Source organism: Amblyomma mixtum, chromosome 9 (assembly GCF_055824585.1).
Source record: "Amblyomma mixtum isolate Tamu chromosome 9, ASM5582458v1, whole genome shotgun sequence".
NCBI lineage: Eukaryota > Metazoa > Arthropoda > Arachnida > Ixodida > Ixodidae > Amblyomma > Amblyomma mixtum.
The window spans coordinates 89,923,877-89,930,719 of NC_143020.1; the positions used below are offsets into that span (position 1 = coordinate 89,923,877).

The 6,843-nt window shown below is 48.7% G+C and overlaps 1 pseudogene; it reads right to left on the reverse strand.

Annotated features, from left to right (window-relative positions):
- Positions 1-3,754: 3,754 nt before the first annotated feature.
- On the reverse strand, positions 3,755-4,440 carry LOC149330067 (uncharacterized; annotated as a pseudogene).
- Between the last annotated feature and the right edge of the window lie 2,403 nt (positions 4,441-6,843).

Below are 6,843 nucleotides of genomic sequence, written 5' to 3' on the forward strand. Positions count from 1 at the left end.
CACTTCAAAATTATAGATATACAGCACGCATCTATTATATTCTAATTGTCTGTTTAGGACATACCAAAAATGAAATTAACCATTGATGTTAAATAACAAAACCGACGTTTTGACTGAGTTCCCAGGGCTTTAACATAGAACAATCACGAACAACATCACTTTCAATCTCTTTTTCATAGCTTTCTCACTGATATAATCTCTAGAATATTCGAAGTTGATATGCATGGAATTGGTTCTTTTTTTGTCTGAGAAATATGCAGACATTGCCAAAAATAAACGAATTTAATAATCAGGCGGACATTGGCACGTGGCTATGTTACCGCACAGACGCACATGCTGACGGCTGGCAAAAAGCTGATGGGGATCAGAAGTGCAAGATGCCGGGCTAGTTGATATTGCATAATGAAATAAAACAGCGCAAGGAACCGGAAGAAACACGAAGGAGCAAAACACAGATACGGGCGCTGAATAACAACTGAAATTTTATTTCGATGCAGGACACATATGTAAGGTACAAGGAGGGGTGTGTTGGGGAGGGCTGATGAGGAGCCAAAACTAGTTACTGACTTTACCTGCGGCGCCAAACTGCAGAAGAAACAGTACGGAAACCATAGCAACAATCATGCACGGTGTTCGCGGGAGATGAGAATGAAGGTCCCTCTCGACAGTGTTCACTTTACAGCCAGTAAAGAGGTGTCGAGGTAAGAAGACTCACGTCCAACGGAAGTGATAAGGGCGCGTACCGATGAAGATAAAGAGAGGCCATAAGCACAGAAGGGAATCATGTGTGTCACGGCAAACTATCACAGGGGATATTTTGCTTTATAAGAAACAATTCACCTCCCGACTTTGTTATCGCAACCACTGGGAATATATTTTTCTTTAGAAAAAGAAACTGATTTCGAGGGCTACAGTCAGTGGCGGGACGTTCTACAGTGTCCCGTACGCCAGCTCGGTAGTTCTTTGCAGGAGCAGACGGTGGCAGTCTTGCGCTGCCGAATACACTAGCAGAGAAAATGTTTCTCCTAGAGGTCCTGTGATTATTGCGGAGTGAAACGCGCTTGAAATGTCTCATGCTGCACTTCCTGCTCTTGTCCTTGTCCGCGGTTATGTCTGGCACACAGTAATCACATTTTAAAGGGAGTAGAAAAAATGAGCGGCCTTGTCTTTTTAATGTTTTTCCGCGTACTTGGTATAACAGTTGCCACTGATCAGCGGTGCACGGACGTGCTTTACCGCGCGCTAAAAAGCATCCAATTCCGCTTTCTTCCATTGGCTTCGTAAAACGTACTTTAACTGATTTATTGCCGTCTATACAAAAGATCGCTGTTGTGCGTTCAGTATCTTTACCATATGGCTATCACGGGAGCACAGTTTCTATCAAATCAGCCGAGAAAAAGCCTTCTACGAGGCAACAGATAAGCCGCCAGAGACCGGTCTTCATTTCAGTAGCCGCAGGCTAATTCCGCGCGCGAGCTGCTTGGTTAGTCAGTCTCTATCGGAAGTTGCTTAAGTGGCACCTCTTTGGCCGTAGGTTCTGCATGATGTCTTAAGCAACCTATCGCTTTCGTTTGACTGAAGTTTTTCCCGAGTGACAATGCTACTACAGAGCTGTAGTTTTCGATGTGACATACTATTCGAACATTTTATGCCACACCAGATTTTTAGGGATTAGTCGCGCAGAACCACCAGCAGGATATGCGTGCAAAACCGTCTCGTGCTAGCGATTTGCTATAGAAGTATGCTGATAAAACGGCTCGCACGCGCTGACTCGCTCGCCCATGAAGCCTACCACAGCGGAAGTGAGAGGCGCGGTTCCTTGTGTCTTAATTCTCGCAAAAGACTCACGCGAAAGAAACGCGTGTGCGATCAGGCCAGCATATAATGCAGTGTGCACTGCGCGTTTGTCTGGACAGCGCTCTGCCCGCTCTGTCACAGTGTGCTGTCAGTGATACTGGCACCGTTCTTGTGGTCTAGCCATTTTACCTCAGGCCTGCACATGCGTCATACACATAGGCGGCAAAGTGCTCCAACGGCGCAGGGCTTCGACTTGCTTTCTGTTCCTCTTGAATTACTCCCTGTAGGTCCCACAGTGGTGGCTCAGTGGTTACGGCGCTCGGCTGGTGACCCGAAAGACGCGGGTTCGATCCCGACCGAGGCGTCCGAATTTCGATGAAGGCGAAATTCTAGAGGCTCGTATGCTGTGCTATGTCAGTGCACGTTAAAAAACCTCAGGTTATCGAAATTTCCGGAGCCCTTCAATACGACGTCCCTCATAGCCTGATTTGCCTTTGGGACGTTAAACCCCAGCAAACCATCCATCGTATACGAGCGAAGAAAATACCAGAGCTTCACTCCGTTGTTTGCTGCGTTTTATTTTATTTCGTTCACTATCACTTTAACTAGCACTATCTCTTTTCGGAGGTTCCCATGCGCTGGCTTCTTCGATGCTGGTCGTTGCGTTTCCTTTTTTTCTGTCGAACAGATGAGCAAGCGCACGTGTATGGCGTCACTGATCCTTGATGGCATACAAGCGCATATCACAGTGCGCCCTCTGCAAAGCCTACCGGAGGCTGCCCTTCCCACTCTTGTACTTCTTCGCTTGGCTCTGGTGCGGGGAACCTCTTCCGGAGCGGCATGCGAGCTGGCGTGGGATCTCTCCTCGGGACGCGTTTTCCTTTCCGCAGTGACGACAAACAAATGAGCTAGACGTGCCACATAAAGTGTGCTGCTGTGTGCGGTGACGACTCAGGTGTCCGGCTTCACCCCTAAGCGAACCAGCTGGTGGACGAGGAGATGGTCTCGCCGTTTGAATTTCCGGCCGCATTGGTCGCCCAGGAAAAGCCGCTCGCGAGTATGGGTCAGTGCATGCCTGTTCATATGGCCTCTGTAAGGGAAAAGAGAACAGAATGAGGAGAAGTAGCACACTCTGCAAGACAGCCTCATAGCCGGCTCAGATGAGGAAGAGGAACCGCTCCATAAACACATGAGGCCTTTCACCTATGCGTAGCAGCGTTGATATGGAGCGAAAGAAGCGTATACTGCAGCCAGTTGGCCCAGCGGACACTGCCATGACGCAGGATAATGCAGCCCTGTTGAGCGCTTAAACATTCGTCTCTTCTCCTACAATACTATTGAAGAAGCGTAGCTTGTTGGGCCAGTTGGTGCATGGTATGAGAAAACCAGCGAAAAGGACGCATTCACAAGGAGAAGTACACAGGACAACGCTGGAAGCGTTGTCCTGTGTATTTCTCCTCTTTGTGAATGCGTCCTTTTCGCTGGTTTTCTCATACTCTTACAATACATATCAGATAAAGTTACAAAATAAGTCACACGCATCTATTGGTCTTAGAAACCGCCGAAATATGTCGGGCGCTTGAGTTCTTTGCCAAGCTACTGGACTTAGCAGCAAAGGGGAACGCGAATACACGAACCTCTATTCGTTGATTCGCTTCCATGCGCAGCGACGCTAGTGGCGAGTACCTGGTCGGGGGAAATTTTGTACCCAGTAGAAAGCCGGTGGGTACCCGGCGTTATCGGGGTTCGAACGCGAGGCGGAAGCGAGGAGGATGCTCTACTACAACGCCACCGCTTCGGCCAAGGAGATAACTCGGCTGGGTGACGTAACCACTCGCATACATTTAGGGCAAACAGCTTCTGGTGGTGTGTGCATGGTCAAAACGAAATAATTAGGACAGAGTATCCCGCCTGTCTGAGGACGGCCAAAATAGGCCCAGGTGTGTGTTGCCTCCGGTCACCTAGCTCCGATCGGTTGATGCAACAGCTTTTCAAGGTCGCCACACAAAGACATGAAAATCGCTTTATCCGTACCCACTACTACGCGCCACGTGTCTTCCGTTCGATGAATTCGCTCCTCGCCGTCAGCGCCCGCGTCGTGATTTCTGCGCGAGCTCCGAACCCGAGACCTCCGCTGCCGGTCGAGGACTCGGGTGGACCTTCATGGAAGACCTCGTTGACGTGGCTCACGGCGTTGTGCACCTCGGACGGGTTCTAGGACGAAGATGTGGCCGCAGCGGCCTGAGTACCATGGTCCTGCGAAGACATCGAGGCCGGCGGCGCGCCGTGCGGCTTGGCCAGGCTTACGGGCGTCGCGTAGTACCGCTCCTTCACCGCCGTCAGCGGCATGTAGCTTAGGTCTTCGTTGGGGTCGGCGCCCGGACTCTCGAGCACCTTGATCTCCGGCACGTCCAGGTCATGGTTGTCCAGGCACCGTGTGGCCGAGCTGGAGCCACTGCGCACGTCATCGTCGCAGTCCTTGTAGTTGAGCACCGGGTTGAGGTGGCCGATGGTGGAGTTAGCGTTGATCATGTCGTAGCCCTTGGCATTGGAGCAGAAGCGCTTGAACACCACGCACAGCCCGATGAGCGATATACTCATGCCCACGAAGAGCACAATGCCTAGGATGATTCTGAAGATCATGGCGTCGGCTGCTTGTGCTATAGCGCTGCGGTCAACAGGAGGAATTGTGTACCTTATCTGGCAAGGGTAGAACGGATTCGATTCCATGCGCAGTTACACTAGTGGTGCCCCTATGTGTAGCACCCGGGCACCACTTCACTACTTTCATTTCTGAGTGCGATTTCCGGTTCCTTCTGGGATCTCCCCATTAGTGCTGGTCGATGCGTCTCAGTAACGATGCGAACCATCGCAGCCGTATAAACACAGGTCCAATCGTTTGTTCCTTTTGAAGAAAGACGATAGCCACAAAAGCTTCACTGTGGAACATGGTTACATGAAATCAGATTTAACAGCGCGTTTCCCTCGCGAACGAAAGGATGACTAAGTTATAAGACGCCTCCACTTGCTTGGGCAATCGAAATGCTTGAAAACGCTTGGTACTGTGGGTGTATTGGTTTGTAGCGTGTGCGTAAAAGTGCCAAATATTGGTTGATGTTCGCTTGAGTCTAACGCCATTACTATAGGCTTCTTATACGAAAAACCAGAAGCAAAGCGCAATACAGAGTAAAACCTCGGCTTACTTGTTATCGATGGAGAAAGGGCCCGAGGAGCAGCGGTGCCTTCGTTGCTGCCTCAGCGGATGCTTGTTCAGCCGCTGCTCCTCCAAAACGACTTTTTTAGGGAACAGGTCGCCGCGTATGTCGCAGCGGGACACCGTGGGTGAACCGGATGAAATGGTTCCATTCATGGAAGGCAAACGCACAGGGGCACGATCATCTAACGGACGACGAACATTAGGCTGCTCTTTCATAACAGTCTGAACTTTTAATCGCCAATCATCCTAAGCACTCAAAGGACGACAGAAGGCGCGCAATTGTGGTCGCCGCTCGCTCATTCCTTTCTTTATACTTTGTAATAGTGCCTGTATAATGTTACTACCAAAACTGCACACGTATAATAGAAAAAAGAACAACACATGTTTAAGACGTTTTGTCTTATCTGTAGTTTGCAATTTTTCGCAGCCATGTTTGTCATCTTCAGTTAAAAGTTCTTGCAAGGAATGATTAGTTTCTGTTGTCTTATATTAACTATTGCATCATCTAAATCGTGTCTCCTCCTGTAGCAGGTCAGCACTCCGAGGTGCGCTGTAGCTAAAACTATAATAAAAGTACTGCTGTTCGCACAGTGTTTGATTTTTTTTCTCTAACCATATCAATTTTGTAATGACTATGCGAAGTTACATAAGCCAGCAAGACGCCTGACTGTTTATATGGCCCAACTTACCGCGATACCGCTTAAAAAATTCATTGTAAGAAGAAGATAAGGACGAATCAGCACTCCCGTGCTTCGTCATCATCGCTGGTTGTTAGAGCGCGAGCTTTTAGTTGCTAAGGAAGTAAGCAAGTTTGCATGCTGACATGCTGTAATAAACATCTGGGGACATGAAGAACATTATATTATTGGTTAACCGACAGATGCACAATGCGCAGTACTGATTTCATGGCCCCTCTAATAAAAATAAATGTCACACATCTATATCATTCCCATCACGGATGAATGATATGCAGCAAGAAAAGAAGTCATCATTGACATTAATTGGCAATGTCTGCTTCCTTCAACTACTCATGACACTTAATAATGCTTACCTGGTTTAAGAGGTATATTTTTATTTCATTTGGTTTTATTTTTTATCTACCATTATAATGACTCATGTGGTTGTAAGCTACTCTTGTAACGATACAAATATCCTGTGTTCACTTTTGTTCGCCAAGAAGCAAAGCTCTAATGCAGCCTATGGATGGCATGCACACCTCGCAATCTTAAAGTTACGGGCTCAGTTCCCGCACCTTTTAAGAAGTTTTATATTTCGTTGAACCCACAACAGCACGCCGCATAAGCCCCACGCAACGGATCCGAAAGATGGCCTGACGGGAGAGCTTCCGAGACCTGTCGCTGTATATCCTGCCTGAAATGCGGCTTAAGGAATGATCGTGGTTCCGGTCGACAGGGTAGCAGACACAAATGACGGGCGACCTCCTGGCACACAAACTGCTTGATTTCGGCAGAAAGGCGATAGGGTGTAATGTCCATGGCGGATCAAAACACGCCACTTGGGTAGCTCGTCAAATCGCTACAAAGATCGTAGACCTTCGCAATGGCAGTCGGACTTTTTGCAATGGCCGTGTTGAAGGCGTCATCATCGGTACCTTTCAGCACGTGCCTAATCTTATCTACGCCCGCTATATTTGGGTTGAAGCGTTTCCATAAGTCCACGATGTCCTCGATGTAACTGTTGAAGCTTTCTCCTGCCTGCATGCTGTGATCACGAGCGTAGACGCTTCGAAGCACGAAATTTGCGAACGGCAGGACGGCCGGATACTCCAGGAAAGTTGGTCTTCAAAGTAGGCCAGGTGGTGATGCCTG